The 23,389-nt window shown below is 41.6% G+C and overlaps 1 long non-coding RNA gene across 1 annotated transcript in view; it reads right to left on the bottom strand.

The window, feature by feature from the left end:
- LOC148110070 (uncharacterized) overlaps nt 1-23,389 on the bottom strand; it is a 75,829-nt gene that overhangs the window by 20,194 nt on the left and 32,246 nt on the right. The window contains exon 2 of the long non-coding RNA XR_015724482.1: nt 21,511-21,724. This is a non-coding gene — a long non-coding RNA (uncharacterized LOC148110070). The remainder of the gene's footprint in view (nt 1-21,510; nt 21,725-23,389) is intronic.

The raw sequence follows: 23,389 nt of genomic DNA, 5'->3' as shown, positions 1-23,389 counted from the left end.
TTACTTCAAACTCGTATCTTCTAAATTCTAACAGCACTGACTGTACTTCTAATTTGATACTTAAGAATTCCTGCCTTGCATTATTAGCTGTTTTCTTGGGTATGTATATTTACTCCTCCCTGCACTGACAACTTCTTAAGCTATAGACCATGTCCCTATGCAAGTCAGGGGCTAGTTAAGATTCTCTGACCTAATTTTTTACCCTAATACCGACCGGGCTTAATAAACATGTGTTGATGAGTTACATGTTTTATGCATTAGGCTTCAAGCTATACATTTCAGTGTGAAAGGGATCTAAAACTGTGGGTCACATACAAGGGTGTTCATTGCTATCACACTTATGATAGCAAAAAAAAATTGAAAACAACTACATGTCCATTAACAAAGTAATGGATAAATAAAATCTCTTATATGTATATGTTGAAACTCTGAATGCAGACAGTGAAATGGATCTCCATGTTCATCACAGATAAATCTAAAAACATAACATTCAATGAGAAGAGCAAGTTTTTGAACTATATTATAACCTACCATGTAAGTCTTTAAAACGCAGATCAAATAATATATTCTATTCATGGATTCGTGAATTAAAAAAGACTGTAAAAATATCAATCAAACCCATTTATATTCATCAGCTGAAAGATGAGAATGGGCAAAGAGTCTTCAAACTGTTTTCTGTAATTCTTACTGTATTAAATGAAGTAAACACAACATGAGTGTTTGTTCTATTGTTCTTTATCTTTTTCTGTATTTTTAAAGCTTCTCAACATGAAGAGAAACAAACAAAAAGATACTGTTTGGTCCAGACCCCTGTCTTCTGGGTGTCACGCTATTATTCTTTCTATTGTATGAATATAAAGATCAAGGGGAAAGGGAGGGCCTGGAGCTGTACTGAGGCTAGGGCATGGCTTGGGAATTGCTGCTGATGAAAGTTCACTAAATCCTTTCAATCAGCTAGTATTCTTAGTTATTTTCCTGTAAGTGAAAAGTGAGGTGGGGGGTGGGAACAGGAGGGGGAAGAAACCTTTCCTGTTGCCTGGTTATAATAGATTACTGTATGTTGTTTTTAAACCTCCTATAAAGAGATATCTCATTCTTTGTACCCCTTTTGAATGGATCCTGTTTCCTTTCTGTGTCCTACACACTATAATAAATAATAATAAGAGCTAACAATTTTCAAGAGCTTACTATGTGCCAGGCATTTTGCTAAGCACTTTACATACAGCTTTGTATCAGTATGGAAGCTCTTAGCTTCAAGTATCATAAAATTTTATTTCAATGGAGTTAAACAACAAAGAAATATGTTAGATACATTCTGTTTCTTCCAAGAAGAAAAAAAGAGAATCGACAGCCTTCAGGACTGGTTTGTGCAGAAGCTTACCATTATCAGCCAAGTCCCAGAGTGCCTTTGGTCTTTCTGTCCGACTGTTTGCAGGGGCCATGAGACGAATGCCATAGGATTGGGTCTGTGTGCTTCTACATTTGCACCCAATAGGAGAGACCCAACTTGGCTCGGGCCTGCCCATTCCTAAGAAATCACTGTGGACACGATGGCTTCTAGACATTGTTTAGAGACTGAAGCACCTGGGGTGGAATGGATGCTGGGAAGAGGACACCATGCCCACCACAGATACGTTCTCATTAGTCTTCACAATGCTTCTGTGAAGTAAATGCTATTACAATCTCTGCTTTACAGATGGGAATATGAGAGGTTTAAGTGGTTTTCTAGGTTACATGCCTGGTGAGCAGCATGCCCTCCACAACTATACTGCCTCCCAGTACGTGTGGCACTCATGAGTCTCCTAGGATGGGAACTGGGATGTCAGCAGCATGGTCCTCCTACCATGTGAACCCTGAAGCGATGGTCAGCAGGTGGCCATCTCCAGGCCTCTATGGTTCCCTTCCTTCAGCTCCTGACTCCCCTTTTCCTTTTCACCACAATAACCCCATCTTTTCTGCTCTGGAGGCTCCTTTCTCAGCAAGCTTGGCTGTGAGTGATAGACTCGCCACTTCCCTGATTACGGGCTGTCTTTGGGAAGTCAGTCCCTATAGAGTGGTTTTGCTACTATTAATCTTTTTAAAAACAAACTATAGGAATAAACAGAGACTAAGAACAATAACAAGAAGCTTGGGAAATTTACAAAGGCTCCAGAATCTAACAGTTCTCTTAGTCATTGAGCTGGATTGCATCCCAGCAAGTCGGCCTGAGGGCCTGTACCAGAGGAAGGACAGAATGCTTGCTGAAGCTTGTGTCTCCCAGTCTTGGGGGTACATTTTAGGGTTCCTCCCCAAGGTCAACTCCTCAAGGGGATGTCCTCAAAGCACACACCTGATATCTCTGTCATCCTTCAAGGTACCCTCCTTTAAAGTATTACCTCATCTGTGGAAGTCCAGATTTCCCGGACGGGGTCACTGGTCCCCAGTGACACTATACACCAACATACTGGGGCCCCAAGTCAGGCACATGGGTCAGAGTCAGCTGGTGCTCTTCATAAGCCACCATAAGTGGACAAGTGGGGATGTGCATAGGAATGTGCAGACAAATCATCTGCTCGATGGATCTTGCTAAAATGCAGGTTCTGGGGGCGCCTGGGTGGCTCAGTCAGTTAAGGGTCTGCCTTCAGCTCAGGTCATGGTCCCAGGGTCCTGGGATTGAGCCCCACAGCGGGCTCCCTGCTTAGTGGAATCTGCTTTTTTTTTTTTTAAGATTTTATTTATTTATTTGACAGAGACAGCCAGCGAGAGAGAGAGAAGACAAGCAGGGGGAGTGGGAGAGGAAGAAGCAGGCTCCCAGTGGAGGAGCCTGATGTGGGGCTCGATCCCGGAATGCCAGGATCACGCCCTGAGCCAAAGGCAGACGCTTAACGACTGCGCCACCCAGCCACATGTGGAGTCTGCTTTTGCCTCTGCCCCCCTCCCTACTCGTGCTCTCTCTCTGGCTGCCTCTCTCTGACTCAAGTAAATGAATACAATCTTTAAAAAAATACAACAAAAATGCAGATTCTGATTCAGTAGGTCAGGGGTAGGAACTCCAGATTCTTCATTTCTAATAAGCTCCAAGGGATATGATGCCAATGGCGAAGGTTCCACACTAGAAAGAGTGGAGGTGTAGACAATGCTCATGTTGGCAGATCAGCCTCCCCACTGTGGACACCACTGTGTTGGGGGCTTAGGGCCGAGGAACTGGCATGTCCTCCTGGGAGTCTGATAAGTAGAAAGGCCATCCATTCTGGCCTGACTTGATGTTTGGTCGTCACGGGCTGCCAGAAATGAGTAATCCCCAATCTACTCAAAGCTCCGAGAGACCAGTCCCAAAGGGTAGAAGCTACAGGAAGACAGATTTCCTCTCAATACGAAGGCTAGCTCTAACAGCACAGAGCTTCCCGGGCCTGGGTGCAACCAAAAAGAGTTGAAAAGATGCTTCCTGAGGGTGGAAGGGAAGGGAAGACTGGGTCAGAGGAAATTAGTCCTGGCCGTTCTTAAGGTTCCCCTTAAGCCCTGAGATCGTATAAACCATAATTCAGGGAGAGAAAACAGTGATGAGTCAGAAGTTTCTTGCCTTCTCATCAACCTCCCATTCAGCCAGATTTTTCAAAGTGATTTGTGTGAGACCCAGCTTGTCAATCTAGGCCTATTTCTTTTGCATTTTTATTACTCTCCCCAAATAAAGCCCTGCCTCCTTCTCTCAAGGGTCACAACGGGTTAATATCATCAATACAACTGCTTAAGAGAGTGTGGTTTTAATGTGAGAAGAAAAATATTGACAGGTTTGTACAAGAGACATAATTAACTCCATGCTCTGGTGATCTGCCAAGACGTATTTCTCTCCCTCCAACCTTCAGTCTTAAAAATCTCGCTTTAGCCTATAAAGGCTAAAAAATATATAGGATTTGGTTCTGAAAATATCCTACTCTTATGCAATTTAAATCTGGTATCTTTTTAAAACGATAACCCTATACAGACGCTGCGGGTAAGAAACCACTCTGTACTGACACCAGCCCCCAGGTCATCCATCTTTCCTCCTGACAGTCCAGCTTTCTCAAATACTTTCTGTCTCAGCAAAGGTCAGATATTAAAAGTCAGAGAGCTCAGAAACACAAATGAATACTATCTAAGCCACAGCAACAGAGGCAGGAGGGGGACTCTGTAAGAAAAGCAATGCAAATAGCGAAGAGTGCAAGTAAAAGCATGAAAGAAAGGGCATGGTTTGTAATCAGAAGCAAGTTCTAAAGCCTGTCTGCCCCTTTTGGATGCTTCACAGTATTTTTAATACACCAGTGACAGAAGAGCTTGGTTAGGAGGGACATCTTTCATCTCTGATCCTCTCCCTGACAACGAAAATAGGGTGAGCACATTTGCATAACAGAAGAAAGGGACAGATTGCCAGTCCAGAAGGACCCGCAGGACACCTGTCAGAAATATTAAAAAGCAGGATAATCTCACATAATGTGAAATGTTTTATTTCTAGTCTTGAAACAGTCAATAGGAAGACTGTAGTGGAAAGAAAGAAAATGTGGGCCATGTCCCGTCTATAAACCCTCATTTTGTGAATAACTTCAGGATCCCAGAAAAGTCCTATTCCTCTGCCCTTTGTCCCTCATTGAAAGTACATTTAGGCTGCAAGCTCCTCTTATAGAGCATAGGGAATGTTGGAGTTACTGGAGCTCAGGAGCAATTTTCTTGGCTCCCCTCCCCACCTAAGCCAGAGCACCTCCCCAGAACCCCCTTCTACCCACCTCCTGATCCTCACCCACCCCACCTACCCCCACCAGTAGTGGGAACATCCTTCCCCACTCCTAGAGTTCAGGGACAGGTGTTCCTATTTTCAAGTCACACTCAGACCACATACAAACATTTTTTTTTTCAGCAGACAGAACTGAAACAGTGCAGTTAAAAGTGTACCCTAATTCAGGCCCACTATAAGTTAAAAAGATACTCATGACTGCCTGTGTATTATATTACATTGTTTCTTGAAAAATGAAATCCAGGTAAACAAACCAATTTGGGAACATGTCTCCATGGGTCGATTTCACCACAAAAAGGTAAAGTTGTGTCTCCCCCAAAGACTCTATGATCTGAAGGAAACAGAGCAGGGAGATGGTGGGCAACAGGGGGTTATTTGGGCATGGGCAAGCGGAAACACACGCCTTACCGTTTTGTTGTGTTGCGTTGGCTGTGGTCCATGGCCCTGGCTGCTCAGCAGCAACACAATGGGTTTCGGATTGAATTTCCTGTACCCACACTCAGAGAGGGGACAGTCCACTACCCACCAAAGATGTTTTGGGCTACAGAGAAAAAGAATTAGAAAGAAAGTGGCAGGACGTGGGGGGGGGGGGTTGGCAGGGAGAGGAGTGTAGGAGACAGGAGCTTTAAAAGGGATACCCCCAAGTGAATGGCAAAAGAGACCATTCCCCTGCCAGCTTCAGCAGCTCTAGATAGGAGACAGGAGGAGGAGATGAAGCCTGAAGAGCCCGAGCCTATGAAGTGGGAGCTGCCCAGAACTGCCTGCCTGTGACTCAGGGTGGAATTTTCCTCCCAGACAATGAAAATAGGTTCAAGTTTTTGTTGTTATGGTCACTCACATTGATTTTCTATTGTTATCTCTCTCTCTCTCTCTCTCTCTCTCTCTCTCTCTCGCGTGCATGCGTGCGTGCACACACACACACACACGAGTATAATAATTTAGGACATATTAGACTAAGCCCCCCAAAATAGAGCTGCAAAGCATAAGACTCTTGATTGAAAGGAGGGAATAGTAACCTTCATCCTGCTGCCATTTCTCTATGGCAGCTCTCTAACTTCAGGGAGCACAGAAATCACCTGTGAAGCTTGATAGAGATGTGAATCCTCCTCAGAGATCCTGACTCAAAGGGTCTAAAACCGTTTGTACTAATCACAGTATTCAGCATTACGCTCTGTATAAAAGAGAGAAGACTGTATATGCAAGGTCTCTCTACACAATAAACAGGAAAAAGTATTCAGAAACTTGTAGCCCTAGCATGCACCCATTGTTAAAAGATGCTCAGATATCACCTGGCCACCAGGAGTTAGATATTCACACTAGGTCAATATGAAATGATATCTCAAGTTGGACCTAAGGGATCACCACCGTGGGAGGCTTAGTGCTGTGTTGCTACAGGTGGTGGAGAGGAATCAATCTCTGGCTCTCTGAAGCAGTGTCCTCTCAAGGGCACCTGCAGGTGAGGTCCAGTTATTGACTGCTGAGGTCTGGTTGAGCCAACCTCAGGGTGTCTGCACATGAGAAAATCTCTCATTTCATTCAAAGAAAGCAACATGTGAGGCTCTGCACAATAAATATTTTGGAAATTTATGGCCCTTTATCACTGCTAGGCCGGTGTTTCAAATCAGTTTTCCATTCTCAATAGAATGAGCCCAGAAGGACCTTAGATTCAAATGTAACCACTGGTCTCTCAAATATTCTCTAGAACAGTGCTATCCAATTGAAATATAAAATATGATGTGAGCTAAGCATGTAATTTAAAATTTCATGTTGGTCATATTAAGAAAGTAAAAAAGAAAGATATGAAATCAATTTTAATAACTTTTACTTCCCCCAATGTATCTAAAATATCATTTCAACATGCAATCAATATTTAAAAAATTACCCATGAAATACTTAACATTTTTGTACTAAATTTTCAAAATATAGTATTTTACATTTAAAGCACGACTCAATTCAAACTAGCCACATTTAAGTGCTCAGCAGCCACAAGTGGCTAGTGGCTGTTGTACAGGACGCGCTGACACAGACCATGGGCCAACCTGGGACAGAGAGTGGGCTGAGACACTATCTACTCACACCAGTGAGGAGCAGGTGTGGAAAAAGAAATGGAGTCGTGCTGATAAAGGCTCCATACCAATCCATAAGGAAGTTCTATTGGTTCTCCCTTCAAAATATATCCAGACCTGTCTCTTCTCACCAGTTCTGCTGCTGCCATCCTGGTCCAAGCCACCACTGTCTCTCCTGGATCACTTCTCACTGGTCTCCCTGTTTCCAAACTTTCCCCCTATAGTCTCTCCCCAAAACAGTACCAGATTAATCCTATTAAAGCATAAGTTAACTTCTCTCCTCAAACTCTTCAATGACGGTTCAAAGTTGTTATAATGGGGGTTAAGAGTTAAGATGGCAGAGGAGTAGGAGACCCCTTTTTCAGCCGGTCCCCTGAGTCGAGTTGGATAGATACCAAACCAGCCTGATCATCCACGGAATCAGCCTGAGACACAGGAAGATACATCTGGATCTCTACAAATGAATATCTCCAGCGCTGAGTATTGAGGTACGAAGCGGGGAGCCGTGGAACCGCACACAGATATCGGAAGATAAACAGAAGGGGGAGGGAGATGCCGCGTTCGGGCGCCGGGAAGCGGTAGCCACCTGCATGGGGGAGCGGGCGGACTCACGGAGGGCACCCACAAGAGAACAGACTGAGACCATGAGCGGGGAGCGCACGCCACCAGACTGAAAACCGGAGCTTCGGAGCTCACGGGGGCAACAGGCAGCTGGTGGCTGGCGGTGTTAGAAACACAAGGACAGAGACGCACCGGCCGTGGAAGTGAGGGCTGGGACGCCGGGTGTGGGGCGCACACCCCGGGACGCTGCAGGGTTGAACAGCACCAACAGAAACAGAGTTAAAGTGGCCAGAACATCAGTGGAGAACGGTCCGCGATCCCTCTGTTCTGAGACAGGCTGAGATTCGGCCACTGCTGCTCTGACTCTCAGAAGAGGCACAGCAAACCGCCAGGGAAAGCCACCAGAGAACAAAAGCCTCGAAATATTGGCTCACAGTGTGCCCATCCCCATCCCCCCATGCAGGGGACACGGAGACTCTACCCAAACAGGGTTGCCTGAGTATCGGTGCAACAGGCCCCTCCCCCAGAAGGCAGGCTGAAAAATCAAGAAGCCCACATCCCTAAGATCCCTATAAAACAAGGGCACACGGCCTGGGTCCCAGTCAATAATTTGGGCTCTGAACAACCCCGCAACCTCTCCTCATCAGAATGATGAGGAGAAAGCCCCCCCCCAGCAAAGAAAAGACAATGAGCCTGTGGCCTCTGCCACAAAACTAATGGATATGGATATAACCAAATTATCAGAAATGGAATTCAGAGTAACAATGGTCAAGATGATGTGTAGACTTGAAAAAGGTATTAACAAAAACGTTAATGAGAATATAGAATCTCTAAGGGCGGATGTGAGCGAATCCAGCAGAAATTAAAAATTTTATGAGCCAAATGCAGTCAAAACTAGAGGCTCTGACGGCCAGGGTGAATGAGGCAGAAGAACGTATCAGTGAATTGGAGGATGGGTTAGTAGAAGAGAAAGCTAAAATAGAATCTGGGCTTAAAAAAATCCACGCCCACGAATGTAGGTTACGGGAGATTACTGACTCAATGAAACTTTCCAATGTCAGAATCATTGGCATCCCCGAGGGGGTGGAGAAAAACAGAGGTCTAGAAGAGATATTTGAACAAACTGTAGCTGAAAACTTCCCTAATCTAGCAAGGGAAACAAACATTCGTGTCCAAGAGGCAGAGAAACTCCTCCCAAGCTCAACCACGACAAACCTACGCCACATCACATCATAGTGCATTTCGCAAATATTAGATCCAAGGATACAGATTTGAAAGAGGCCAGGGCAAAGAAATTTCTCACGTACCAAGGCAAAGGTATCAGAATTACGTCAGATGTGTTTACACAGACCTGGAATGAGAGAAAGGGTTGGGGGGGGGCATTTTTAAAGCTCTTTCAGAGAAAAACATGCAGCCAAGGATCCTTTATCCAGCAAGGCTGTCATTCAGAATTGATGGAGAAATAAAGACCTTCCAGAATCGCCAGTCATTGACCAATTTCATAACCACAAAACCAGTCCTACAGGAGATATTAAGGGGGGTTCTATAAAGGTAAAAAGGCCCCAAGAGTGATACAGAACAGAAAGTCACAATCTATAGAAACAAAGACTTTACTGGCAACATGGCATCATTAAAATCATATCTCTCAATATTCAGTCTCAATGTAAATGGCCTAAATGCTCCCATAAATGCCACAGGGTGGCAGATTGGATAAAAAGACATGACCCATCCATTTGCTGTCTACAAGAGACTCATTTTGAACCTAAAGATACATTCAGACTGAAAGTAAAGGGATGGAATACCATCTTTCACGCCAATGGACCTCAAAAGAAAGCTGGGGTAGCAATTCTCATATCAGACAGACTGGATTTTAAACTAAAGACTATAGTTAGAGACACAGAAGGGCACTATATTATTCTTAAAGGATGTATCCAACAAGTGGATATGGCAATTATAAATATATATGCCAACAGGGTAGCAGCAAGATACACAAGCCAATTCTTAACCAGAATAAAGAGATATGTAGATAAAAATACGTTAATAGTAGGGGACCTCAACACTCCACTATCAGAAATAGACAGAACACCCTGGCAAAAACTAAGCAAAGAATCAAAGGCTTTGAATGCCATACTCAACGAGCTGGACCTCATAGATATACACAGAACACTACACCCCAGAACCAAAGAATACTCATTCTATTCTAATGCCCATGGAACATTCTCAAGAACAGACCATGTTCTGGGACACAAAACAGGTCTCAACTGATAGCAAAAGACTGAAATTATCCCCTGCATATTCTCAGACCACAACGCTTTGAAAACGGAACTCAACCACAAGAAAAAATTTGGAAGAAACTCAAACACTGGGAGACTAAGAACCATCCCACTCAGGAATGATTCGATAAACCAGGAAATCAAAAATCAATTTAAACAATTTATGGAGACCAACAAGAATGAAAACACAATGGTCCAAAACCTATGGGATACTGCAAAGGCAGTCCTAAGGGGGAAATACATAGCCATCCAAGACTCACTCAAAAGAAGAGAAAAATCTAAAATGCAGTTTTTATATTCTCACCTCATGAAGCTGGAACAGCAACAGAGGGACAGGCCTAATCCATGCATGAGAAAGCAACTGACCAAGATTAGAGCAGAAATCAATGAATTAGAAACCAGAAGTACAGTAGAGCAGATCAACAGAACTAGAAGCTGGTTCTTTGAGAGAATCAATAAAATTGACAGACCACTGACAAGTCTTATCCAAAAGAAAAGAGAAAGGACCCAAATTAATAAAATTATGAATGAAAAAGGAGAGGTCACAACCAACACCAATGAAATTGGAAGGATTATTAGAAACTTTTATCAACAGCTATATGCCAATAAATTAAGCAATCTGGAAGAGATGGAGGCCTTCCTGGAAACCTATAAACTACCAAGACTGAAACAGGAAGAACTGATTTTTTAAACAGACCAATTAATTATGAAGAGATTGAGTCAGTGATAAACAACCTTCCAAATAACAAAACTCCAGGCCTGGACGGTTTTCCTGGGGAATTCTACCAAACATTCAAAGAAGAAATAATACCTATTCTCCTAAAACTATTTCAAAAAATAAAAACGAAAGGAAAGCTACCAAACTCATTCTATGAGGCCAATATTACCTTGATCCCCAAACCAGGCAAAGACCCCCTCAAAAAGGAGAATTACAGACCGATTTCCCTAATGAATATGGACACCAAAATCCTCAACAAGATCCTGGCTAATAGAATCCAAGAGTACATTAAAAGGATTATCCATCATGACCAAGTGGGATTCATACCTGGGATGCAAGCGTGGTTCAACATTCGCAAATCGATCAGCGTGATACATCATATCAACAAGAAAAGTCTCAGGAACCATATGATCCTCTCAATTGATGCAGAAAAAGCATTTGACAAAATACAGCATCCTTTCCTGATTAAAACCCTTCAGAGTGTAGAGGGTACATTCTTCAATCTCATGAAAAGCCTACAGCAAATATTATTCTCAATGGGGAAAAGCTGAAAGCCTTTCCCTTAAGATCAGGAACACGACAAGGATGCCCACTCTCGCCACTATTATTCAACATAGTACTAGAGGTCCTTGCAACAGCAATCAGACAACAAAAAGGGTTCAAAGGTATCCAAATCAGCAAAGGAGAAGTCAAACTGTCTCTCTTCGCAAATGACATGATACTCTATATGGAAAACCCAAAAGAATCCACGCCCAAACTATTAGAAGCTATAGAGCAATTCAGTAACGTGGCGGGATACAAAATCAATGCTCAGAAATCAGTTGCATTTCTATACACGAATAATGAGACTGAAGAAAGAGAAATTAGGGAATCCATCCCATTTACAATAGCACCAAAAACCATACGTTACCTTGGAATTAACTTAACCAGAGACGTAAAGGACCTATATTCCAGAAACTATAAATCACTCTTGAAAGACACTGAGGAAGACAGAAAAAGATGGGAAAATATTCCATGCTCATGGATCGGAAGAATTAACATAGTTAAAATGTCCATGCTACCCAGAGCAATCTACACTTTCAATGTTATCCCGATCAAAATACCGAGGACATTTTTCAAAGAACTGGAACAAATAGTCCTTAAATTTGTATGGAACCAGAAAAGGCCCCAAATCTCCAAGGAATTGCTGAAAAGGAAAAACAAAGCTGGGGGCATCACAATGCCGGATTTCGAGCTGTACTACAAAGCCGTGATCACAAAGACAGCATGGTACTGGCACAAAAACAGACACATAGACCAATGGAACAGAACAGAGAACCCAGAGATGGACCCTCGGATCTTTGGGCAACTAATCTTTGATAAAGCAAGAAAAAACATCCGGTGGAAAAAAGACAGTCTCTTCAATAAATGGTGCTGGGAAAATTGGACAGCTACATGCAAAAGAATGAAACTTGACCCTCTCTCACACCATACACAAAGATAAACTCCAAATGGATGAAAGACCTCGATGTGAGACAGGAATCCATCAAAATCCTAGAGGAGAACATAGGCAGCATCCTCTACGACATCGGCCAAAGCAACCTTTTTCATGACACATCTCCAAAGGCAAGAGAAACAAAAGATAAAATGAACTTGTGGGACTTCATCAAGATTAAAAGCATCTGCACAGCCAAGGAAATAGTCAAAAAAACTAAGAGGCAGCCCACGGAATGGGAGAATATATTTGCAAATGACACTACAGATAAAAGACTGGTATCCAAGATCTACAAAGAACTTCTCAAACTCAATACACGAGAAACAAATCATAAAATGGGCAGAATATATGAACAGACACTTTTCCAATGATGACATACAAATGGCTAATAGACACATGAAAAAATGTTCAACATCATTAGCCATCAGGGAAACTCAAATCAAAACCACACTAAGATACCACCTTACGCCAGTTAGAATGGCAAAAATTGACAAGGCAAGGCAAGAAACAATTGCTGGAGAGGATGTGGAGAAAGGGGATCCCTCCTACATTGTTGGTGGGAATGCAAGTTGGTACAGCCACTCTGGAAAACAGTGTGGAGGTCCCTTAAATGTTAAAAATTGAGCTACCCTATGACCCGGCCATTGCACTACTGGGTATTTACCCCAGAGATACAGACATAGTGAAGAGAAGGGCCATATGCACCCCAATGTTCATAGCAGCATTGTCCACAATAGCTAAATCATGGAAGGAACCGAGATGCCCTTCAACAGATGACTGGATTAAGAAGTTGTGGTCCATATATACAATGGAATATTACTCAGCTATCAGAAAGAACGAGTTCTCAACATTTGCTGCAACATGGACGGCACTGGAGGAGATAATGCTAAGTGAAATAAGTCAAGCAGAGAAAGACAACTATCATATGATTTCTCTTATCTATGGAACATAAGAACTAGGAAGATCGGTAGGGGAAGAAAGGGATAAAGAAAGGGGGGGTAATCAGAAGGGGGAATGAAGTATGACAGACTATAGACTCTGAGAAAGAAACTGAGGGCTTCAGAGGGGAAGGGGGTGGGGGAATGGGATAGACCGGTGATGGGTAGTAAGGAGGGCACGTATTGCATGGTGCACTGGGTGTTATACGCAACTAATGAATCATCAAACTTTACATCAGAAACCAGGGATGTACTGTATGGTGACTAACATAATATAATAAAAAAACATTTAAAAAAAAGTTGTTATAATGAATCACCAGATCCTATGTGGTCTGCCTCCTCCTCCCCAGTTACATGTTCTTCTATCTATTTATTCTCCCCTTTGTCTTCTCTGCTTCTACTGACCTCTTTGCTGTTCATCAAATAGTCCCTAACCCTCCCATCTCAGGAGCATACTGCTTGTTTTCTCTGCTGGAATGTTCTTCCCCGGGATATAAGACATCTGCAAGGGTATCTCCTTTGCCTCCTTCAAGTTTTTGACCAAATAACACCTTCTCTTTGAGATCTGCCCTATATAAAAATGCAAACTGCCTCCTTTCCTCAGTCTTGCTCCTCTCCTCTACATGGTCAGTCCCTTTTACCCTGCCCCACTATATGATACACTTATGTTTACTATTTGTTTCTGCCACTACCTCCCCCCAACCCATATATACCATAGACAGGCAGGAATCTTTATGTTTTGTTCACTGCTGTATCTGCAATGCCTGGAATCCCGCCTGGCACACAATAGGTGTTAATTAAGTATTTGTTGAACAAATGCATGAATACATCAGGGTGGAGGCATCCTGCACTTCTTCCCTGTAGTTCAGCCCTTTGTCAGTGGAGAGGGCTCTTTCCCACCCTCCCCAGCCATCTGCCTCATCTTCTCACCAAATTGCAAAGGTCTGAGAAGAATATCCAGGATTAGTCATCCTCGATGAAAAAATTCTTCCCTTGGAGCAATGATTTTTTAATGGTTTTCTTTTCCTTTTTGTCTTTTAATTATAGACTCCCTTGTGAAGTTGATGGCAGCTATGAATGTTCTCTCCCTAATATCCACAAAAACACAATTTCATATATAATTTCAGGAGTTCGTAGGCCTCTGATGCCCCTCAGTTAGCAGCTGGGGATCTCATGTAAGAATTCCTGCACCAGAGGTTCTCCCACATGCAGTTTTCCTATCTGCCTTTGAAATCAAATCTTTCTGCTCTTCCAAAAATAGAAACCATGTCCAGGAAGAAATTACAGAGCTCTACAACCAGGAGCAAACTTGAAATGGTGATACAGTTCATCTTCCCACCTCCAGACAGCATTGAACTGCTTATTCATCGTAGGAAAACTCCACTTCCCTGGGGTAGGCAGGTCAATATCTCACACAAAAAAAGTTCTTTTTAATACTTTAGCTGAATCGCTACTGTTTGAGGATGAACCTGCCCTCTCTGCTCAGCCCTCCCGGGAAAACAAAAAAATCAAATGCTTGTCTTAAGAATGTATTAGGATGCCCCTGTTCCCTCTCCTGATTCCCTTCAAGCAAAATGAACAGACCCTTTGGCCTCTTATCCAAGCCAGCATTTACTGAAAATGCTTTTGCTCAGGAAGGCTAGAGCCCAAGTCACAGTCAGCCTAAGGATGTCCGAAGACCCAAAGGAGCAAAGACTGAAGGAAAAAGGGATACCCTATGCTCCTTTCAGACCTTTAGGGGAGAGAGTCACATTTTCCAGGCAACTCTTCTCCTTTGCCTAGAAATGTGGCATGATCACATGACAGAAAGACACAAAGCAGAGGCTCTTTATACTCTTTTTCCAGATGCGGCTGCCAGATTCACAGGGCTGGCCCCAATCTTAGTCTGGAGACAATTAATGTGTTTTACCTCAGTCAATCAACATGAATCAAATTATCAATCAGATGTAACCTTCAAACAAGCCTCTGGTCAATGGAATGAGATGAAAGCTAAGTTTGCATTATTTTGAATTTCAGCTTTTCATTGACGATAGCCTGAAATGCTTTACAAAATAAATTCACAGAGCTCCTTTTCTGAAACATGACTCAGGGAATAGCAAAACTCCCCGGGCCAGCACTGAAAATGCTTCAGAATTCTTGAAATCAAATCAAAGTATGACAGTCTCTGTCTTCCCAAGGCAAACTCTATTCATTAAGCAATAAAAAGCAGACTAGAATAAAACACAGATTTTATATCAGAGCCTGATCAGAAGGTCTGGACTGAAATTGTTCCATCAATATTTTTTGTTGGGATTGCAGTTTATACATAAGAAGTTGCCAAGGGGCACTGATAAATTATGAGACTTCCTAAGGAACCAGAACTACACAATCAATGAAACTGAAGAAAAACACTGTAAATTCCCTGAAGCACTCAGACAGGAAATATGATTGTTCATCTGTCTTTCTTTTGCAACCTGAGGCTAACTAGAGGCTCATGGAAGGGTGGGGTTTCAGAAAACTTTGGACATTAACTAGATGCCAGTCCCCTGTGCTGTGCCCACTAAGTATAGACACATATTACCTCCATAACCACCTCAAGTGGAGGCTGCTTGAGGCTTATTCACTCCCTCAACTAACAACACTCTACTGACGGCACACTGACTACCTCCCAGAGACCCAATACTACTCAAAAGGCAGCTCTAATTGACTATGGTTCATACTTTTTGGACCCCAAACTACTGAAGAATGATGTTAATAAGCATGAAGAATCCAAATAATCCTTTCAAGAGGTTTAATAACTCAGCCAAGCAAAAATTATCAAAAACTCTATCCTCCCTCATTATCTAATTTCTCAAGGCAAGAAGGTATTGACCAATTACAACTGGCGACACATTTGTGTAATGGCATCCTTTTTGTTTTTGTATTATTCATACTAATTGCTTTTATTTTACAATGGGATGAAGAAAAAACTATTAAAGACTTGAGAAAATATTATCATTTAATAATTTGTAAAGATTTTTAGAAGGGGACTTTCTGATGCCTATGTCAAAAGGGACAGTAATTTCTGTATTCCTTTAAGTTACTCGATAGGACCCTTAATGAGCCACAACTACCAAAGCAAGTATGGCAAATTCTGAGAGCTACACATTTTGGATTGAATTATGATGGAGTAAATCAGACTGAGGCAGAAAAATCTGGACATGCCTGTGGCATTCAAAATAAATTTTAAAGGACTTGTTCATACAGGGGTGAGGCCCTGTACGGAGATTCAAGTCACTATATGGATCACATCACTAAAAATTCACTGGGGGAAGCTTTTTAAAAGACTCACAGATTGGACACGCCTTTGTACAGGTGCTATACTCGGCCTGTAATGAATGCTCAGAATCCAGACTGAAAACTTTCTGGACAAAAAAGACTTCTTCTCTACCTCTTAGGTTCTGTGTTTAGAGGTCTGTGAATTAAACTAACATAAGACAGGTTACCAAAGAAAAGGTGTACAACTTTTATAGTATTTTAAGTGCATGGGAGTTCACAAAAAAGCGGTTAGACTTTTCCATTTTAACAAAGGAAAGGGGATTTGGGCTTCAAGGGACAAAAGATTGTGAGGAAGTGAGTAGGAAATAATTGGGGGGATTAATGGAAGATAAGGGTTATTTTACTAATATCTTTTTACACAAACTTGTTTTGGTGTTGACTTTCTGTCTCCACTGATAAGAGGGTTCTCTGCTTCTTCCTATGGTGGTAGGAATGGGTGAGGGAACACCAACACAAATGGAAATGCATGTCCTGCTTTTAGGAAGAAAAGAGAAAGGTAGAGTCTTTACCTGTACCGGTTGATTTTTAATTGCTTTCAGCTCAAAATAATACTTATATCAAATTGACATATTTGTGGGTGGCATATACTGACCTCCTTCAAAATCATCCTTCAGGCTGCAAAGAGGAAAAAGTTAAACCCCTCTCATAAACTACCTTTTGCTTATGGGTGGAGGATAAAATATTTTTTGCCACTAAGGGGGAGGAAGATTAGATGGAAAAAATTAGAGATTGTTCCCTCCCTTGGCAGTACTCACAGAAGTCTCTACCTCCAGAGATGTTGGAAAAGAGAAACTGACAATAACCAACCTCATTCCTTGAATGAGCAAATTAAAGAAATATGGGCTTTGGGGACACCATATCCTTTTTGATAGGAGGGACTGGGCTCTGGAGAACTGCTGGGAAACCCACCTCCTAGAACATACCCACTGACCACTGGAGATGGAAATCTGAAGGGGAGGGACCTGGGATGAGATCAGGCTTGGGGCTCGTGCACAGGCTTTTCCTCAACTTTTGGAGCCTTGTCTATAAATGTGTCCAACCTCCTCCTTTCACATGTAGGTGGGAACCCTGAAGAATTACCCTTGAGGCTGTAAAGTAAAGCGGTTTTTTTTGGTTTAGAGAACGTTAAGGATTCTTCTTTGAGAAAAAAAGTCAGTAAGGACACCTGGGTGGTTCAGTCGGTTAAGCATCTGTCTTAGACTCAGGTCATGATCCCAGGGTCCTGGGATATAGCCCCAGGTCACATCAGGCTCCCTGCTCAGCGGGGAGTCTGCTTCTCCTTCTCTCTCTGCCCTTCCTCCCACTCATGCTCTCACTCTGCAAAAAAATTTTAAAAATTTTTTTAAAAAAGAAAAATGTAATTATGCTCATTTTGAGGAATTTTAATACTTTTTGTGTATGCATATATGTACACACCAAGCCTAGGAATAAAAAAAAAATTAGTCTTTCCATTAGCAATTGGAGTCCAATTTCCTGAAGTATCAAGGTCATTAAGTTTACCAATTGGATATTATGAACTAGGTCTTCATTAAAATAAATGGAAATCTTATTTTTCTTTGTAGGAAATACAAAGTGTGATCATGTGCTATTATCTAAGATCTGAACAAAAGGGGAAATTTTTTATACCGTTTTAATAGAGATATTGCTCACTTGTAAACTTACTTCAGGTTTAAATGAGTGATTTTTCTTTTTTTTCCTTTCTAAAGTAAAATCGAATCTTCTGCTCCCAACCATCAGTGCTGGGAACTTAATTAGCCAAAGATCTAACTGTTAGAGATGATGTGGCTGGTTTTACCTACTGGCTGTCCCTATCTGGCATCTGATTTTTCCATCTAAAAATTCTATGTTTCCATGTCCTGAAAAGAGACCCTTATACTATGCCTCACAAGAATGGGGCCAAAGGGGTTGGCTGGAGATTGTAGGACAGTATGAAAGGAAGTTGATTAAAACATTCTAATAGCTGGAATGCAGCCTGAAATACAATATTTTAAATAGGTATGTTGGTGGATCCTACAAAGCCTTCCGGAGAATAGCAAGTAATTTGGTACTGGACGCTGTTGCAAAAGAATGGGCAGGGGCAGACATGAAGGAAGATATGGAGAAGGAAATAGGTTCAAATAGTGACTCAGATGGAAGAAATGGACCTTTAAGACACTTTCTTAGTCTACTGGAAAGAAGAGCTAGGATGAGATTTTAGATAAGCCCTTTAAAAGACTGTTATATATGACTGTTCATAGCACTATTATTCACTAGCGGCAAAAAGTGGAAACAGCCTAAATGTCCATCAATTGATAAATGAATGAACAAATGTGGTATGTCCACACCATGGAATAGTATTTGACATAAAAAGCAATGAGGTACTGGCACATGCTACAGCATGGATGAACTTCAAAAATCTCATGCTCAGTGGAAGAAGTCAGAACAGAAGAATATGTCCGTATGATTCCATTTCCATGGAGTGTCCATAACAGGCCAACCCACAGAGACAGAAAGGAGATTAGAGGTTGCCTAGCGCTGGGGGTGGGAATGGGGAGTGACAGTAAAGGGACCCAAGGTTTCTTTTGAGGGCAATGGAGATGACATGAAATCAGACTGTGGTGATGGCTGGAAATTCTGTAACCTTCCTGAAAATCATGGTAGATTTAATCTGGGTGATTTTATAGTATGAAAATTATGCTTCAATAAACTTATTAATAAAAATTACTATCTGACTATAGTCTCCTTTACTACTATTGTTATTGTTATTTTTAAGTGTTCAAAGATTCCATATATGAGTTTATGTTCATTATGACTTTAAATAAATTCCTCAACTTTTCCTTAAGGGAGAGGTTTCACAATGTTTATCTTTTTAGGCAGCCAGAGTTGAGCTCATGTACTGTCACACAGAAGATCAGCTGGCCTCCTGGTGTCTCAGGACACGGGACCAGAGGTCAGCAAGAGGGACCACCTTCTCCATCACTACACCATCCTCATAAGAGGGCTACCTCTTCTCCTCTTACCATAAGCTCATTACTGTTCCTCTCAGCCCAGAGGATCATTGGTAGGGTGCTGGTTATGGGGGAATCTCTGGGTTTCAAGGTTGAAGAACACCCAGCAATAAAGCAGAGACATGAATGACTTCTAGTGGGAAAGAAAGTGTGTGGGAATGTTGAAAAATAATGTCAATAATCATACAAGCCTGATAGTCATGGAAAGGACAGATAATAGACTGGAGGAAAATTTTCACCGCCCCCTCAGCTGAGATGATTTCTTCAAGGCAGGTGGTTTTGAATTGTTATGAATAGCCTCATATTTGCGTGGCTTTATTTTTTTTAATTAACCCCAACAAATTGCCTTAGAACAACACTGTTATTTCCAGCAGACCCCTCCCCCTAGGAACCAGTCCAAGCATATCTAATATTTGTTATTTTTGCTTCTTCAAAGCATAGTGCTAAGCGTCATACTACTGTTACAAATCTGGCTGTCAAGGGCTGAGGCAGAGCCCCGGACAAGCTGGGATTAGAGATATCTCCTGACTCTTCTGTTACAGATCACAGTGTGGAAGGGGGCAGGATTGTGAGCAGAGTTCAGCTGTGTAGCTTATAAAATCTTGGTGGTCTGATTTGGGTTAGAACAAAGTTATGACCTGGTTTCCATGTCTCCTAAATTTTCAAACCAACATGTCAGCACTCTCTTAAGTTAGCCCATGATTCTTGAGAACCACACTACTGAAGGAGGTAGACTAAAAACTAATTTCTGTACTCCTTTACTCACTGAGCCTATTTCCATCCTCTGGGGCCCAAAGAGAACAAGGCAAAGCCCTCTGCAACATGATAGCCTTGTATATGGTTGAAGATACCTTTCAAATACATTTCTCCTAAGATTTCATTATTCCAGACTAAACATCGCCAGCACATCAGCCATTCCTCAGAAAATGTGATTTTCAGTCTCAGCTGGACAAATTTTGTTATTGTCTCAATTACGGTGTGCTGCCCATTTTAAGGTATGCTCTAACAGAGGTGTACACGGTGTGACTATCATCTTTCTCATTAGTGACGATGACAGTTATTCTTGGGAAATATAAGCAGTGCTGAGAAAGGCCTCTGTAAGGGCTAGGAGAGAAAGCTATTATCTGTGGTGTTTACTATAAGCAGACTGTGTGAAGTGCTTTATAAACATTAGACCATTAAGCAGGACGAGGGAAATAAGAGGGCATTTCTGCTCCCCTACTGGAGCTCACTCTAGAGATAAGAAGTCTGACTAAAATCATCAACTGGGTCCACCCATGCCAGATATCACCATGAAGGGTCTCTTTCATTTAAAAGCTTACAAAAGTGGGGGCACCTGGATGGCTCAGTCAGTTGAACATCTGACTCTTGGTTTTGGCTCAGGTCGGGATCTCATGTTTCATGAGATGGGCCTGCATGAAGGGCTCCATGCTTAGCGGGGAGTCTGCTTGAGACTCTCTTCCTCTGCCCCTCCCCCCATTTGCTCTCATGCTCTCTCTCTCTCAAATAAATAAATCTTAAATAAAAAGCTTACAAAGGTGAAAAAGATGATTAATTGAAATTACTAGCCCTATACGATGAAAAAAAGAAGTGAAAGAGTTTTGCTCAAGAGTTGTTTACAAAGCATAATTATGTCTAATAGTAAAGTAACAAGTAATTTAGCTGTGATGTTAACTTCAAATCCCTTTTCACTGGGGAATCACTAGACACCTTCCCCACGGGTGAGAAAGGAGGCAGCCTGTGTCCTATTGCTTTCTTCATCCTTGGTCTGCATCTCCCACCCATTCTCTTCCAGACCACACAGCTCTGGATCTGGGGCACTGTGGCTTTGATTACACAATTATTGAGAACTCAAAAGCATTCTGTTTTCAACTGCTTCAAGTTTACTACTTAAGTGCAACCTCCAGGAAATGTATTTGTGATCATGTCTGGGTTCCTCTAATGAACACTCTGCCACAGCTGCCCTCTGTGATCAGCAGGCTCACCCTGGCTCTGAGCTGCAGCCTTGGGGATGGCTTTAAGTGGGAAGAGAGGAGCTTGCTGGGTCAGTCTTTTCCAAATCAGGAGCATTCATTTTTATGTCTGCAGGTGATCCTGGGAGGAAAAATCAATGCCAGCAGATTTTCTTCTAAAATGTATTCATATTGAATACTCATGAAAAATAACAAGTGTATTATATAGTTATTTCTGTAATAATGTGATAACCAACCTTTTGGAAGTGGCCTGTCAAAGCCAAGAATGTTAAGAAATCACCAATACAAGAGCATGTGACTTAATCTTGACAGCAATGACCGAGCAAACAATGCACCGGCATGTGTCACTGGGGTGCCTTGTCTTACAAATCTAACATATACATTTGTGATATGTATAATCATTAGGAAGACTTTTAATACCAAGAAATAGGAAACTTGGTTAACACTGGCTTATGCAATTAAAAATTTAGTTTCCTTACCTAACAAGTAGTTAAGAGGTAGGAAGTAGCAGGCTTGGTTCAGCTTCAGAGGATCCAGGCCTTTCTAGCTTTCTGTTCAGTTGTCTTTAGCATGTTGCCTGATGCTCACAAGATGGAGCTTGCCTTTCCAGGAAATATGTTCACAGAAGCAGCACGTAGAAACGAAACAAGGTGTGGTGCCAGTAAACTTTTCTTCTTGTGTCTGTTGTATTATCTGAAAATAAAATCTTTCTTAAAAATCCTCTTAACAGACTTCACCCATATATCTCATTGATGAAGACTGGATCCCATGGCCACCACTAGCTGCAAGGGAGACTGGGAGAGTGGGTATCTGACAAAAGGGAAGGATTATTATAACTGGTTTAAGGGACTCGAGATCTATAGAGTGGAGCTAAGCACACTGTCTCCGCCAAGCAGAAAGATTCAGGGGTGAAAGCCCACAGAGTGAAAATCAGTGATAGAGCACTATGATCCATTGTGTACTGAGTGTATGTACCATAAAGATCACTTCCCATGGATCAGATTCTGAGAAAATAAAGTATTAAATGAAAATCCAGGTCTTGTTCTTAAACTCTCCCTTTATAAAAAGATTTTATTTATTTTGCAGAGAGAGAGAGAGAGAGCAAAAGCACGCAAGCAGGAAGGAGAGGGAGAGAGATCCGAAGCAGATTCTGTGCTGAGTGCACAGCCCAACATGGGACTCAATCTCATGACCTCGAGATCATGACCAGAGCCAAAATCAAGAGCTGGACCCTTAACCAACCAAGCCACCCAGGCACCCCTATTAAACTCTTTCTGAATTAAATCAACACAAAGTCAGAATTCTACAAAGGAAAAATAAATAACTGTGGACTTGGATTTTTTAAAAAATTGAGACTGCAGTATACAATATGAGGTAATTAATGGTCTTTAGAGAAAACTATGTTAAGAGTGTTTAAAAGCAAAATTTCGACGGAATACATTTAAAGATCAAAATGGCTTTATTCAACAATTCATGAGTTGGGCAGCACCCCATCTAGTGAATACAAGTCTGCTGAGCTGTAGAAAAGGAAGAGTTTTTAAAGGCGGAAAAGGGGGAAAGGAAATTAGCAAAAAACAGTGCTTCGTTCTTTTTTATGGCTGAGTAATGGTCCATTGTGTATATATATATACCAGATCCTCTTTATCCATTCATCTGGGTTGCTTCTGTATCTTGGCTATTGCAAATAATGTTGCAGTAAACACAGAAATGTATGTGTGTTTTTGAATTAGTGTTTTTATTTTCTTTGGGTAAATACCCAGTAGTGGAACTTGCCATTTGTGACAACATAGATGGACCTAGAGGCTATTATTCTAAGTGAAATAAGTCAGACAGAGAAAGATGAATAACATGATTTCACTTATACTCAGACTCTTAAAAAATGAAAGAAATAACAACAAAAAAAACCAGAAACAGATTCATAAATACAGAGAACTGTTGGTTGCCAGAGGGAAGGAGGTGGCGGTATGGGTAAAATAGGTGAAGAGAATGAAAAGGTACAAACTCTCAGTCATAAAATAAATAAGTCATGGAGATGAAAAGTACAACATAGGGAATATGGTCAATAATATTATAATAATGACATGGTGGATAGATGGTGACTACACTTATCACAGTGAGCAGTAATATACAGAATTGTCAAATCACTGTACTATATACCTGAAAGTAATATAACACTGTATGTCAACTATACTTTAATAAAAATAAAAAATTAATTAAAAATAAATGAATGCATTGACCTTATGAGGCAAGATCACCCTCATAAGGGGAACAGAATGCGTATGTCAGGTGGGCTGATTACTTCACTACAGCTGACCAGGTAATTCCAGATTGACTGGGTAACAGTTATATTCCTGTAAG

Source organism: Ursus americanus, chromosome 5 (genome assembly GCF_024610735.1).
Source record: "Ursus americanus isolate L20-20 chromosome 5, mUrsAme1.1.p, whole genome shotgun sequence".
In the NCBI taxonomy this organism is placed as follows: domain Eukaryota; kingdom Metazoa; phylum Chordata; class Mammalia; order Carnivora; family Ursidae; genus Ursus; species Ursus americanus.
The sequence above is the reverse complement of the archived record's forward strand: the minus strand, read 5'-3'. Positions and strand labels throughout refer to the sequence as shown.